At 44.4% G+C, this 15288-nt stretch overlaps 1 long non-coding RNA gene across 5 annotated transcripts in view; it reads left to right on the top strand.

Moving 5' to 3' along the window:
- The window catches only part of LOC132252086 (uncharacterized), a 189180-nt gene that overhangs the window by 136008 nt on the left and 37884 nt on the right, over nt 1-15288 (top strand). For 2 of the 5 annotated variants that reach the window (XR_009463811.1, XR_009463815.1), the window contains 2 exons: nt 12464-12587; nt 14387-14970. The exons of 2 other annotated variants lie outside the window; for them this stretch is intronic. This is a non-coding gene — a long non-coding RNA (uncharacterized LOC132252086). Of the gene's footprint in view, nt 1-12463; nt 12588-14386; nt 14971-15288 lie in introns of those variants that run through there. One more of the 5 variants, XR_009463812.1, reaches the window with a different exon arrangement.

The raw sequence follows: 15288 nt of genomic DNA, 5'->3' as shown, positions 1-15288 counted from the left end.
TTGGTGGTGAATCCAAGGGTTATGGTTAGTGACTCACCCAGATCGATGGCATGGAGTTGTGTACCTTTAACCGTGGTTAACAGGCGAAGCAGATTCTGCTGATCCTTTTCCGTCCAAGGCGTGGACTTTAGGGACTTGTCGCGAATCTGTCGCTGTAATTTAGTGAGGAGTGCCAGATCACTAGGTCCAATATAATGTCGATACCAATTTAAATGACCCAAAAGCTGTTGAAAATGCCTCTTAGTGACAGGGTGGAATGTTTTTAGCGGATCGATGTTAGGACCCTCATGCGAGACTCCGTGGCGGATGGAACCAGTGTATCGAGTGCCAAGGAACATATTGTCATCTACAGGATGTAGGCTTGACTTTTCCTCGTTGATGGTCCATCCCTCACTTTGAAGGTGAGCAACCAGTTGACTTACTACACCGGCAACTACAGAGCTATTGCGACCCATGATGGCAATATCATCAACATAACTCCAAATTTTTAATTCTTTTTCTGGGGGAAGAGAATGCAAGGCTCGAAAATTCTTCAGGGTGTTATTCATGGCACCAGTGGCTAATGATGGAGCGTTGCGATATCCTTGCGGACAAACTGTCCACCTGTGCTTGATACCATCAATACACATATTCAGTATTCCCTTCATCCTCAACATGCTTTGTCACTGCTATCGGGTAAGCTGCAGCAGAGAGAGGGTTAAATTCTGCGTCTGGGAGCATTGGGTACATCCCTCCTCCCATTGCCCCCTCCCTGTGGTAAAGAGGCGTGGTTGCAGGAAATGACATCACCTCAGGGGGTGGAGTCACCAAGGGAATCCCCGCCGGGTCTTCCAAAACTCCGCCCCTCCTTTCCGGGTTCCCCGGGTAGCTCGCGCTTCTTTTGCCGCCATTTTCTGCTAGCAACATCATGCGGCTGGCACTGTTAAGAAACACTGCTCCGGAGCCCTTTGCTGTCCGCTCAAGCGATTCTTTACCCGCAGTATACATCTGAGCCTCCAGATTCGCGTATTCCCTCAGTAGGCCCGTTACTGCACGGAACAGCACATTCATCATCTTTCCCTTTTTCCATTTAATTAGACCCCACTTCGGCTTGTGACGGCCCTTAGTTTCTAAATCCTCCTGCAGCTGAACGAGGAGCTCATGGCCCCGTGACTCAGGCACCAAATCCAGACAGTTGAACCAGTCCGCGGGGGTGGGTTCCCCCCCCTGCTTCAAGTATCGGGTGCATTGGGCGAACTCCTGAGCGGGGGTCAGCTTTTCTGCCTTCTGCGCTTTCACCCCAGCCAGGGATATTGTTGATGTTTCTTCCGGGGGCTGATAGTAAACCCGGTCGCTCCCCATTATGCATCCGAACTCCCCTAGGGATAGTTTTGTTCTCCATTCTTTTATTACGGTCTCTTCTCTTTTTAAGGAGAAGTAACCGTCAATACTTCTTTCCTCCCCTTCTACCGCCTGGTGGTAAGCGATATGCGCCCATAGATCGTTAGCATTCTCTATGTGGTGGTTCCCGGTGTGCCAGGGGCAGCACCTAATTAAGTTCTTCTCCATCACCGTGCCCTTTGATCCCATCGGCATGTGCTGCGGTGATCCCGATCCCATCCTCGTCGCCATGTCTCGGCCGGGCTGAACCGACTCGAGGTGATTCAGAATTTACCCGTTTGTCAGGGCGGGCTGGTGAATAGAGAGGCTGACAAGCTTAATGGTTGCAAAAAACTTTACTTACGTCGCGGGTGGCTGCGACGGAAATGGTTCGGTCATCTGGACAACAATGTGAGTTGCTCCAGCTGGCGAGGCCAATGCCAGTAAACTCGTCGGTAATTCAAGCCGGCGGGAAAAGGGTACGTCTGGGACTGCGTTTGGCGACGGGAAGAAGGATCGATAGGTGATCAGTCTATCGATCAGCTAGCCGCAAGTCGGATCTCTAAGAGGCACTCTGCAGCGTGCTCAAAATTCTTCGACTTGGGCGGAAGTCGCGCTAGTTTTTAAATGGCCAGCAAGCCAATTACCGGCCGCCACGTATGAATAATTTAGCACTAGCCAATTGCGGGGCACGAATTTACATCCGAATAGCGGGAACCCTTTGCACCGTGCACCTCCATGCTGCAAAGAGAAAATGCATCCTACAAAAGCAGCTGCAAAAGTGGCGGGAACACTCTCCTGCACGCGGGTTCTTTATGCAGCAAAAACCCTCGCTGTGCAAGAGGCTCTCGTGTGTCAAGAAAATTCCATAGTGCCAAGGCACCAAACTCATTGGGTTATGACAAAGGATAGTGATTAGATTTGTTGATTCAGATCACTGGCCCCAATTCAATTCAGCCGAATCCAAATCTGAAGATTCGATGCTGATTCAGAGAATCAGTTTTAAATGTATTTTTTTCTACATACCTCGATGTACTAGGTGCGGCTTGTGAATGCTGCATTTTGGAATGGATGGAGCGTCCCACAGGAGCGTGGGGAGGCCCCTCGTGTGTTCGGCGGCAAACCCAGAAGTGGACCAGAAGCTTTTCCAGTCCACTTCTGGGTCCTCTGGGGAGCACATAGGGGGCCCCCCCCTGAAACCCTCCCCAGCTCAGCAATCAGCCACAGGGGGGCCCTGGGTGCCCACCAAGACCCAGGAAGCACCAGTCACCAAGCCAGGTGGGGGGGCAAAAATGCATCTGGTCCACTTCCAGGTCTGCTGCCAAGCATGCTGGGGCCCCCCGCCGTGCTCCTGTGGGATGCTCCTTCTGCTTCAGTACCGCAGCGTTCATGAGCCGCCTGCTACCTTGAAGTATGTAGAAAAAACATTTAAAGCTGTCTCTGTGTCTGATTCACCGAATCTTTCCAAATCTCTCCGAATTGATTCGGAAAGATTAAAGGGTCCTCTGATCTAATTTGGATTCAGAGATTCAGCTGCCGAATCGGGCCGAATCTCCATTGAATCGACTTGGTGACCGAAGCTTCACGCAGCCCTAGCGATTCAAATAACGGAAGAAAAGAAACTGATTGCTAGGAGCTCAAGGCCTCTCAAAAGGGAGGAGTGTCATTCTCACCTTTTCATGCATGGAAATAATTCAGGAGTCGGGTAAACTACCATGTGATATAAAAACAATATTAGTGTTTAGTCTTTAGTTTTTCGTGTCCAGCCAGCTTATGAATTTTGGTTCCCAACTTCCCTTTTACAGGTGTTAGGTAGACTTCTCTTCCATGCAGGGACAGCGAGGTCAGCGGTTGTTCTGCGAGAAATGTGCTCATAACGTGGGGGTGTGTATCTGTCCTTTATATTTTTCCTGTGAGAGTTCAGTCTGGTGTGCAGTTGCTGTTTAATTTCCCCCCCATAGTTGCCAAGAGGGCACAACTCTGGTTCTCCTCTAGGCCCACGATCCTGTCACTTTGTAACAAGGGAGTATTGCTGACAAATGTGTCAGTTCTATGTAGAATACAACCCAGTACTCCATCTGGTTACATCCAGCCTTTCTTTTGGTGGCTGAAGAGCAATTATGGTCTCCTTATTCACTTTGAAGGGCTGGAGGAGGTGGAAATAAGGCATATGGTGTTTTGAAAGAAGTACCTTTGTGCAAGTGAGCTTCGGTTTGGGATTGGCCAGATGCCTTTTGTACATCCAGGAGCTTGTATCTAAACTTCAGGGAGTATATGAGAGAGGGTTTGTTGTGTAGGCAAGTATTTTCCTAAGAAAGCAGGCATTTCTTAGGCAGCCATAAGCAGTGAGGCAGAGCTTTTTCAAAATTGTCCAGAGGAGTAAGAAACATTTGTAAGCATCTCCTTTGAAAGTCTCAGCCAGGATCTTCAAGAGGGAAAATGTCTAGTTTTTGGCTCCAGGCAGCTCACTGGAATAGGTTTTTCTGTGCTAGAAGGCCACCTGCATGAATATCTAAGATTACTACAAATGGTGATTCTTGGGCTTGACTGTGGGAACACAGTGCTTATTGGAATAATATTGACCTGGTACAAATGTGGAGACAGCAAACGTTAAAACAAGTGACTCTGGCTATGCAGCTCTTACAAGGCCAAAGCAGGATGTAATCACAATGACAATGTTTTGGGCTTCCGGAGGGGAAAAATGGAAAATCCTAGAAAACCCAAAGTAGTGTGATGGAAGTATGTGGAAGAAAATGCAGCTCAGCTGGTAATAGAGTAATGAGAAGAGGGCAACCGGAGCACCAGGCCAGGGTCCCCACTAGGCACAAGAAGGGCAGCTGCTGCTGCCACCGCTGCCAGTCCAGCTGGCCCAGTCCCTGCCACCCAGGGTGCAAACTCTACCAGTTGGGCAGCATATTACAACAAAGTGAAATAAATGTCATGTAGCAACGAAGGATGCTAATGTGAAGAAGGGGCATGTGAAATGGGTAGTGCTGGTATGAGAAAAAAGGGAGACAGCTACAGTATAGTATCAGACAGCAAGGCATATCTGAGTTGCTGGTGATAGTGCAGTTATCCTCTGTGTGTATTTATCATTTCAAATGACACTTTTTATTTGCTACTTCCCATTAAACTTAGATTGATAACCAGCAAATCTTGAGCACTTCACACATCTTAAAATGAAGCCTCAAAGTTTCTTTAAATATTAATGCCTGCCTTCTACCTAAGGTGAAAAACAACAGTGCAGTCAGAGATCAGGGGGCTGATGGTTTTTGTATTATAGAGAGAAGCATAGAAAATGAATCCTAGATACATTGCTGGTCCTACATTTTTAATTGTTTCTAACAGTAGGGTTCACCTCTGAAATCTGCTCAAGTCCAGTACATGTATATCTGTCAAGAGGCAAAGTGAAACAACTCCTGGCTTTGCAATACAGGCAAAGGTAGGGGCAGGATGCCAACAGTAACAGGTCTCTGGAATTATAATTAGGGCCAACTAGAATGAATGGGGGCACCCTTGGGGTGGTGATAACCCCCCAAAAATGGGGCTGTCATATCTGTTCTGGATTCAGGGTTGCCATTAACTCAGTGTTGCATGTTGATCAGTATTCCTGTACTAGAAAAGAGGATATATCCATCTCATTAGCTGGTGGCAGATTCTTCTCCAAGGTTAACTTGTCTCTAGAATACCTGACAATGGAGGCAAACGTTGAGGACTACTAGAGGAGGCTTTTATGCTAAGGACTACTACCCAATTCCTATAAGTTGCATGGAGAGACTAGCATGAATCTTCCTAGTTTCTCAGACTAAACCACCTTATGTTCTTCTCCAGTACTGACTTCATAATGAGAATTTGCATCAACATGGAAGTTAAGAGATGTCTGTGGCTGATCAGGTGATGCACAGCGAGCTGGTTATCAAATCGGTGTTGTTTTGGTACATGATTAATTAGTTGGTACATGATTAATGGCACCCTTTGGGATGTTTCTGCAGGCTAGCACACACAGGCACTTTGAAAATCCAACTCCTTGGTTTAAGCTGTTTGCAGCTATACAGTTTATTTTAATAATAATGGTCCAGATGGTACAAGTACAGGCTTTTAAGTCATGGGCAGACACAGGAAATTGTGTTCAAATATCAGTGAGAGGTTGCAACGAATATGTGCAAGCCAGTACTTGGATGAGAAACAACCATGGAACGACTGTTTTGCAAGGATGGGAGCTGGTGTTCAGGTAAGTGGCACAGTTCCCTTGTGATTTAACATGGGATTGATTGCTTTACATATTTAGCAACAATACTGCTGAGGATGACAACAAGGAGCAGACTTGCTTAGAGGATGAGATATAAAAGCCAGGTTCTTTTCAGCAGTTGCCATTCTAGCAGTATCTCATGGACACATTTTAAGAATAGTGGTATTAAGCAGAGTCCTGTCTAAACTTTAGACATATATTGGTACTGGAACCACATATTTGTACTGGAACCACAAGCAAGGCTAGTCAAAAAGTGTGCTAGTCAAAATTTTCGGTAGCCAGAGGTCCAATTCTGAGTGGATCTGGACTGATTTATTGTTTCTCTATGATTCAAACCAATTATGAGTATCCACTGAGCAATGCAACATAGCTGACTAGCATTTGCTTTGAACTGAGCTTCAAGCAACACAGTACCGCTGAATTGAGTTCTCTCTACTCTTATGCCTCTGATCTGAAACCAAAAGCAGTCTGAGAAGGGACCCATGTGAGTAGTGGTAAACTGATTGTTTCATTCTGCACCTAGGATGGAACAATCCCATGCACCGGTACAGGCTGGGAACCGATTGGCTAAGCAGCAGCTCTGCAGAAAAGGACCTGGGGGTTACAGTGGACAATAACCTGAATACGAGCCAGCCGTGTGCCCTTATTGCCAAGAAGACAAATGGCATACTGGGCTGTATTAGTATGTTGGCAACATTAGTAGGAGTGTTGCCAACAGATCAAGGGAAGTGATTCTTCTCCTCTATTTGGCACCGGTGATGCCACATCTGGACTCCTGTGTTCAGTTTTGGGCCCCCCAGTACAGAAAGGATGTGGGCAAATTGGAGAGAGTCCAGAGGAGGGCAATGAAAATGGTTCGGGGGCTGGGGGACATGACTTATGAAGCAAGGCTGAGGAAACTGGGCTTACTAAGTTTGGAGAAGAGAAGACTGAGTGGGAATTTAATAGTAGCTTTCAACTACCTGAAGGATGGGTCTAAAGAGGATGGAGCTGGACTGTTCTCAGTGGTGGCAGATGATGGAACAAGGAGAAATAGTTTCAAGTGGCAAGGGAAGTTTAGGTTAGATATTAGGAAAAACTTTCTTACAAGGAGGGTTGTAAAACAGTGGAACAAGTTACCCAGAGAGGTGCTGGACTCTTCATCCTTGGAGGTTTTTAAGATTTGGCTAGACAAAGCCTTGGCTGGGATGATCTAGTTGGGGACGGTCCTGCTTTGAGCAGGGGGTTGGACTAGATGTGACCTCCTGAGGTCCCTTCCAACCCTCATTTTCTCTGATTCTGTGATTGTGGCATAGCGCTATTGTCTGCCATGCTGTCCTGGTCAAATTTCAACTTGTTTATCTTAAATTCATCTGGAAGGTCCATTGAAACTTTTGCTAATTGTAGGTTGTTACTATGCATTGTCACAAATTGCTCTTCAGACCCCATAGAAGTCTGCATTTTAATGATATAAAAATTAATTGATTTCTGTACATTTTTGGAGTATCGGTTTGAGCTTAACAGACTTTGGGATCCTATGGATTTAAAGACTACATACGTGTAAGGTATTTTTCATAACATGGAGTTCAGTCTACAGATATCTGCTGCTTTAAGACAAACTCACATGATGCATGACTGTTTAGTTTTACTTCTCTACTTCTTGCCTTGTCCAAACCCTTTAGTACTCTGTAGCTTCTCATAAGTAGTGGCCTCAGCAGGTAATACTACCATGAAATACCTATTCGGGATTGAAAGAGTGAAGACTTTCCATGGAGGCCTGAGAGAAAATATATGATGAAAAACAGGCACGTTACATTTACTCTAGATTAAAGTGCTAGTAGAAGTTCCCCATTATTATTATTTACTTAAAAATGTGTCCACTGGAATATAATGTATGGAGGATTTCGTCAGAAATATAAGCAGATGTTAGTTGCAAACCTGACGATCTGTGAGGCATATTTGTATAGGCCTACAGTAGTTCTTTATTAAACGGTCAACATTTATCACCAATTGCCATATGGATATTTCCTATTCCAAGTGTAAAGAAAAACTGGTAATTTTAGGAACCAGTAGGCAGTAAATGTTGTTGAAACCTAACATTTGTGGCTATTGCATGTAAAAGTCGCTTTTTAATTATTACAGTTTCTTTAAAAATGTGCCCTTTAACCTGAAAAAAGCAAAACAAAAGCCAAGTCCTGCTGTCTTTAGGAAATAGGAAACACACCCACCTGGCTCCATCAAACCAGGAGTGTAAGATGATTGTATTTTAATCTACTTAAGCTAACTTAAGTAGAACTGGTACCACTTTCAGTAGCCTGTTTATTCTACTAACCCCAGGAAGTAAACTAGGTCTGAAAAAGTCAGCATAAACCTTGAATAAATATTTGCATTTTTGTATATTGATATTAATTTGCATTGTGTCCCAATCATTTTTTCATGTAAGTTTAACAATCTTATTATTAGCTATTCACCCATACTCTTTTGAATTCACATTCTTATCCGAGACACTTCCTGTGCTATCTTGATGTCCGATGTCCAAACCCTCTTCAACTTGGGGGAAAACATTTAATGAAATGGACTCTGATTATGCCATTACAATCTCTCCCACACTGCAGGCTTCCAGCTTTAGGATCTTTTATTTACCTTTTCTTTTTATTTATTGGCCGTTGAAAGGTAGTCGAGAGAAATTTGAGGGTTTCAGGACTTGTCTGCTCATTTATCTGGGATCCTCTCTCTTACAGTGGAGAGGTATTAGTGGTGAAGAATGCAAGGCTGCTGTTGCTAAACAAATATACTTCAGCACCTTTTACAACATCTAATTAGATTTTTTTATGACCATGTTGTTCTGAAACTACACCGCAAGCGATCAGATAAAATGATCTATTGAGCCCCCTGCTTCCAAGTCTTGAACCAAAGGTTGGGTATTAGTTGAATAAAACTGAGCTATAAAAAAACCCAACCAAGCTTCATAGGAAGATCAGCTAATTATACCATTACTGGAATTTAAATGCATTGTCTCCGTTGAATTTATTTGCACCTTAAAGGATAAATCATCTTTCTCATTATTTGGAAAGCTTTGAATAACTGGGGGAGAGAAAATAAATGCATAAAAGGGAACTTCTTGACATTCTTGTCAATATACATGTTTGGAACTGACAGCATGAGGAATTGCAGTATCAAGTTAAAAAATGAAAATCCTCAGGGCTCTGAAAAGATAAGATGAAGACAATAGCATCTGCATGCCAGGGCTGTGATATATGAATCCTTCTAACCATTATAGGACAATCAGTGACTGCCACACACGCTTTCCTTCGGAACATCACCAGCCAGAATAATTAGCATGGTCTTTTTTTTAAAAAAAAGGTTTCTTATAATGTTGGGGGAGTTGGCATCTCTTGATTTGACACCCGTTCTTTTGCAAGCAAATGATTGCACAAGTGGATAAAAACTCCGGCGTGGTTTTTACGTGGTCAGTTTTAGGAGGGAAATCCGAACAGTGCTGTACATTGCAGGGTAATACCTTTACTAGCTTATCTCCAGCTCACTCACCTGGTGTTTTAGCCTGGTATGCAAAGTCATGGAAAAGAACTGACTAGAGCAGACGAGTAATTGCAAAGCAAATCTGAATAAAAGGGAAGAATAAAGCTTACTATGAGACGTGCATAAAAGTAACTGCTGTTCTCCTAGGTTCCAGTGACGGGCTGAGCTTAACCCTCCAAAGATAGGAGATTTAAAATGAGACTATACTGCATCCATGACTTTCCTGTTTGTTTTTAAGTCTTTGACCTTTGATTTCATACCTCAGTCCAGTCCTCCAATGGGGTGAACACTCCTGCAATCAGTGCAAGGTCAGCTGGGTTAAGGGCCTCAGGATCCTGTTCCCGGGGAGTTGAGGACACTGAGGCTTTTGCAGGATTGTAATGTAACGTGGAGGAAGGAGACCTGTGCGGACTTTCGGTTGTGTTTCTGGGTAGTAGCAACCAGCTAGAAAACCTGAATTTTGTTCCACAAAACATCTCGGAGAGTTCGCGTTTCTTTATTCCACATCATCAGAACCAAAATGAAAGCTGAATCTTTCCAAATGCTATGCAAAAGAGAAACTCCAGTGAATTTCGGGAGACTCAGTTTCAAGTCTCTGCTCCAAGCCCACCCTGGTGTTCATATCCCTGCTCTGAGCTTGGGTCTCCCCTATTCCAGGAGAATTCCCTGATCGTTTGAGTTGGTTTCACTCTTCTTCTTTTGACCAGAACTTTTCCCTGACAAACTTTGAAAATCTAAATCTAACCTGGGAAGTTTTCATGAACAGATTTAGTTTGATGAAGTGACATTTTTCTGAAGGGAAGAAAAAAACCCAACATTTTGCTGAAAAAAAATTGCCAACCAACTGCTGGTTCTGTATTTCACTTGAAGTTTTATATATAGAAACATGTACAGCATAGTAGGATTGGTTTTATATGTGATGCTCGCACAAAGTTCTTTCTGATCTGAACATGACAACAGTCTTTGCAAACGGGGTGCCTTCTGTTTAAATACAGCAACACCACTTAACTCCAGTGGACCTTGTAAAGCTTCTCACTGATTATGGAATTTATTGAAAAGCAAATGCAATATAACTTACTCACAGGATCACTATCAAAATGCCTTAAAGTGTACCCAAGGGTACTGTTGTTTGACTAGCTTTGGTTGGGCAATCAGGTTTTGCTGGTTGATTGGTTAAGATAGGATTCACACTATTGACTTCATAGACCTAATCCTGAGAGATTTTGTTCTGTATAGATTCTTTTCCTGTAAGGAGAGCTTAAATAGGTCCCCTGGTTCTTGGCTGTCTTGCATTCACAGAAATCCTCAGTCCCAAGCTAGTCACCTGGGTTTCACATGTGATGCATGCGATTTACAGAACTGACTCCTAGTCGGGGGTTGGACATTGATTCCTAGTTGCCAGAACCTATATCCATGCATGACTTTCTCCAATGGTGAGTGATTTATTGTATGGTTGAAGGAGGAAGGATAGAGCCCCTTTATGAATAAGACTGTTTCTGGCAGGGATGGCACCAGTCGCTCACAGGTTTCTTTCACTGGCTAGGAAGGCCATGGGTCAGATTAGCAAGTTTTCATTCAAAACTCCCCTAGGACACCCAGAACTCAGTGGAGTTATTGACTCTGCTGTCAAACTGGGGTCATTGGTCTATCTTGTTGGCTAGAAACTGGAAGATCCTTGATTGCTGCCTTAATGAGGGATTGGCCTATCCAAATGAGTGTTTGGGTTGTGTTGTCCTTGATCTCAACATTGATGCCCAAGATGAGGCCCAATGCATGGCAGACTATGTGGATTGAACCAGAGATGTCTGATGAAAAGCCTAAGGAAGCAAATGAGATGATATTTTGGGGGGGACTTTATCAATATCATTGTGTTTAAAATACTCCAGGACAACAAGGTGTCAGTGAGCTCCTTTTCTCTGTGGTAGTCAAAGAATAAAAGAGCATAAAATCTATCTTACCTTTGGCTCTTGTTTCACCTGTGAGATGAATGCATTTTAATGATGTTGTCTTACCTGAGGCATCTCTCTTGCATTTGCTGTTTGCAGGGAAAATGCGTGCAGTGCTGCCCTGTTTCTTCTCAGTTTGTGATGTGCCAAGTGTCCTGGATGAAGGCGAGCTTGCAGGGCTGTCTCACCAGGTTTCAGTGATGCAGCTCATGTCGAGTGCTTTGCCAACAATGATGATTACTAGTAGCAGGTCTTACATTCATCAACGCTGGCTTTAGCTGGTGTAACTTTGTGCTGTCTACTTCCAGGTTGAGTCTGGGTAGGGGATTTTCTACTGTACAGGTGTTTTGAATGTCTGACACCTGGACACCTTTTGCTTTCTTTGCAGGATATGAGGATTGGGTCCAATGAGGCCAGAAGGGGCTTTATTTGTTTGGTCTCACTGAGCCCAGTGCTATCTTAATTTATATAGCGCTTTTCATGTCCAAAGGGCACAAAGTGCTTTGTCTGTGGTGAAGATATTTTTTCCCCATGAGGCTGACATGCTACCTTTGAAGTGGTGAAATGCATTTGAGAGCAATTCAGTTGCTGACTTATCTACCTAAGATTTGTCTTTGGAGGAGCCCAAACCAAGCAAGTAGGATCCCATCAAATGATTTGTATTCTGCATTCTTCCCAATTCTTCTCTCTCTGTTAAACCATCACCATGTTATATCGTCTACTAGGAGCCCCTCACTGCAATATCCTAGCATCTCATAGCTGTGACTTCTGGCCTCTCCTATGCACAGGTGTTATAGCTCCTTATTTTGTACAGCTAATACATATCTGCAGACCATAAGGCTTCCTTCTCTGCCTGCCACCTCTACCTACTTGCTCCAAGCATTGGCTTAATATGATTCTGCTACTATGTATGTACGTACCTTGATTCATCCAACCCTTTCCTGGGGAACAGCACAGGGTACAAATGTGAGTCAACACTGTATATGGGCTTAAGGTGAACTGCTGTGTGTCTCCAGTGTTTAACTCTTTGCGTGTTTAGCCTCTGGCAAGTACACAAAGAAGCAGAGCACATGTCAGAATATGCGTATGCCCAAATACTATTCTCCTTGGACTAGTAAAGGGCTAGCTGCACATTCCCGGCACAGGCCTCTCACTCTGTGATGAACGGTTCTCAATAATGCAGAACCAAGCTAGTTCCCTTCTGCTCATTTTGCTCAATACCCTTGGTTGGCGCTTCTGTAGTGAATGTACCGTAGGGATTACAGCCTTGGATGCTGTCCAACTGAGCAGGTTGCAATTATTCCTTTATTTAACTTCTAGTTCATTATGGCAAAAAAAGAACAGGAAATGCATCTAAATTCATCAGCTTCATCTGTATTTTCCCTTGCAGCCTCCTGTGTTCAGCCCTGTGTCATGTGCCAAACCATGGGCCTCAACTCAGAGCAACATAAGCAGTTAGTCCCAGGCTGAGTTCACCTGCATGCCATTTAGCACATCTGACATATGTGACACAGGTAAACCCTCCACCTTACATTGGCTTCGACGCAATAAGCTTGGTTCTGTCTCACAAATTTGTGTCTCTTTTAAATCTCATGTATATGACCTGGGAAGGGTCTCTCCTCAAGTAGTAAACATGTATAATTTTTTGGGTTTTTTTGTTTTTGTTTTGCATAACAATCTACACGATTGCCTTAGTTGCCAAGGCATTTGCCTAATGTCCAGCATGGCCAGTCTCTGGCACAAGTACTTTTTTTCTTCTTAGTTGGCAGGAAATGTCATTAAATGTTGTTTAACTGATAGATTTCATAGACATTGGGGCTGGAAGGGACCCCGGAGGATCATCGAGTCCAGCCCCCTGCCCCAGGGCAGGAAGTCAGCTGGGGTCATAGGATCCCAGCAAGATAAACATCCAAAAGTGTCTTGAAGGCATTGAAAGTGGGTGCTTGAACCACCTCCGGTGGCAGTCTAGTCCAAACCTTGGGGGCTCGGACAGTAAAGAAATTCTTCCTTATGTCCAGCCTGAAACGGTCATGGAGGAGTTTGTGACCGTTCGATCTTGTCATCCCTTGGGGCGCTCTGGTGAACAGATGTTCCCCCAGATCCTGGTGAGCACCCCTGATAAACTTATAGGTGGCCACCAGATCACCCCTGAACCGGTGCTTTTCCAGGCTGAAGAGTCTCACTAGTCATAAGGTCTGAGCCTCTAGTCACAAGGTCTGTTATGCTGACCTCTGATCATGCGTGTGGCTCTTCTCTGGACTCTCTCAAGCTTCTCCACATCCTTTTCCAATTGCGGAGCCCAAAACTGGACGCAGTACTCCAGCTGCGGCCTCACCAAGGCCGAGTACAACGGGAGAGTTCCATTCAGTGACCTATATCATGCCAGAAGCCTGTGTTCATGGGAATAAATGATATTCAAGCCTCGATAAATAAGAGTGACAGGCTAGATTCAGGAGACCTGACTTCTATTCCAAGCCCTGCTTCTAACCTTCTGTGATGTTGGCTGAATCGGTTCATCTTTCTGTGCCTTGGTTTCCCCATCTGTAAAATGAAAGTGATGGTACTTGATCTTCTTTGTAAAGAATTTTGAGTGGCTGATGATCTGTGGGAGCCGATCGTGCTATTGGAGTTACACTTGCATTGCTGAAAAGATAATTTGGGAAGAGACTTGGGCAGAGGTTCCTTTCAGGACTCTGCCGTGCACTGGTGGGCCAAACATCTATGCTCCAGTTCAGCTAGGGAACATTTATTTTCCTTAAGAGTTACATAGCTCTCTGCCTGTTGGTATTTGAGTATTTCCTGAAAATGCAATCAGCTGGGGTGAATCAATTTGCTTGCAACCTTGTTCTCATTAAGCTTTTAATGCATTTTCTTTTCCTATTCATTGGAGCTGCAGAGGTATTATCAGTCCCTTGCCCTCCCCCTCTCTCTCCCACCCCAACAATGTACCAGAGAATCCTGAAAGCAACATTTTCTTATGTCAATAGCATATATTTTTCACTCTCTTAAGTTGATTTTTTTTCTTGACGGTACATTATTTTTTCCGTGAATAGTTTGAATTATTTTGTTTTGCATTTATTTGCTTTTAATATCCTCTTCCTTTATGCTTGACCTTAGCTTTTCCAGATAGCATTCTCCTTTCATCATAATATTGTATTTATGTTGGTTTTGGTGGATTTTGTGATAATGTTTTTCTTTTTTCAGTTCTTTGACGATTCAAACCTTAGCAAGCTTGGAGTCCCTCCCCCCTCCTGCACAATTCAATCTTGTTTGGCCTGCTTTTCAATATGCTGTATTTTTATTCTCATGGCAGGGAGATGGAGAAAGGAAAGTGGCACAGGAAACATGAAAGCAATGAAAAAGATTGGCAGCAATGGGAGGAAAAATTTCAAAGCGAGGTCTGCACACAGCGCTACATGTCAGGATCATTTGAGTTCTAATGAGTCTTTTCTGTGGCTTTGGATTTATCACTTAACTTCTGCTGCAGTTTCCCCATCTACAAATGGGATGGTACATGGTCTGAATAACATTTGGAAGACAGAAATTGTTACATCGCTGCCAAGCATTCTTATTTATTATTGAAGTCCAGGAGCATTGAAAATCCAGGTCTCGGAGAATAAGGCATTTTGTGAAAAAGCATCTTTCACATGGCATTTGGTGGAAGATAACACTAGTCTTGTAGGGCTAAGGCTGTGCAAAGCGTCAGTCCCTGATTTGATTCAATGGCCGAATCTCCAAATCTGAATCGAATCAAAGGACCCTTTAATCTCTCCGAATCGAATCGGAACCCTTCAAACTGATTCAGAGAGATTCGGAAAGATTTGGACATAGACACAGCTTTAAATGTCTTTATTCTACATACTTCTAGGTAACAGGTGGCTCGTGAGCGTTGTGATGCTGGGGTGCACAGAGTGTCCCACAGGAGCACGGGGGGCTCCCCAGCATGTTCAGCAGCAGACTCAGAAGTGGAGCAGAAGCACTTCCGGTCCACCTCCAGATCCGCCAGGGAGCGCGCAGGGTGTTCCCTCTGAAATCCCCCCCGGCACAGCGACTGGTGTCTCCTGGGTCTGGGGGGGGCACCCGGGGTCCCCCTGCAGCTGTTTGCTGAACTGGGTGGGTGTGGGGGGGGGTCCCCAGCGTGCTTCCCGGCAGACCCAGAAGTGACCGGAAGTACTTTTGCTCCACTACCGGGTTCACCACTGAGCACGCGGGGGG

This window comes from Alligator mississippiensis, chromosome 8 (genome assembly GCF_030867095.1).
Source record: "Alligator mississippiensis isolate rAllMis1 chromosome 8, rAllMis1, whole genome shotgun sequence".
Classification (NCBI taxonomy): domain Eukaryota; kingdom Metazoa; phylum Chordata; order Crocodylia; family Alligatoridae; genus Alligator; species Alligator mississippiensis.
Note: the sequence above shows the minus strand (reverse complement) of the source record. Positions and strands in the feature narration are given on the sequence as shown.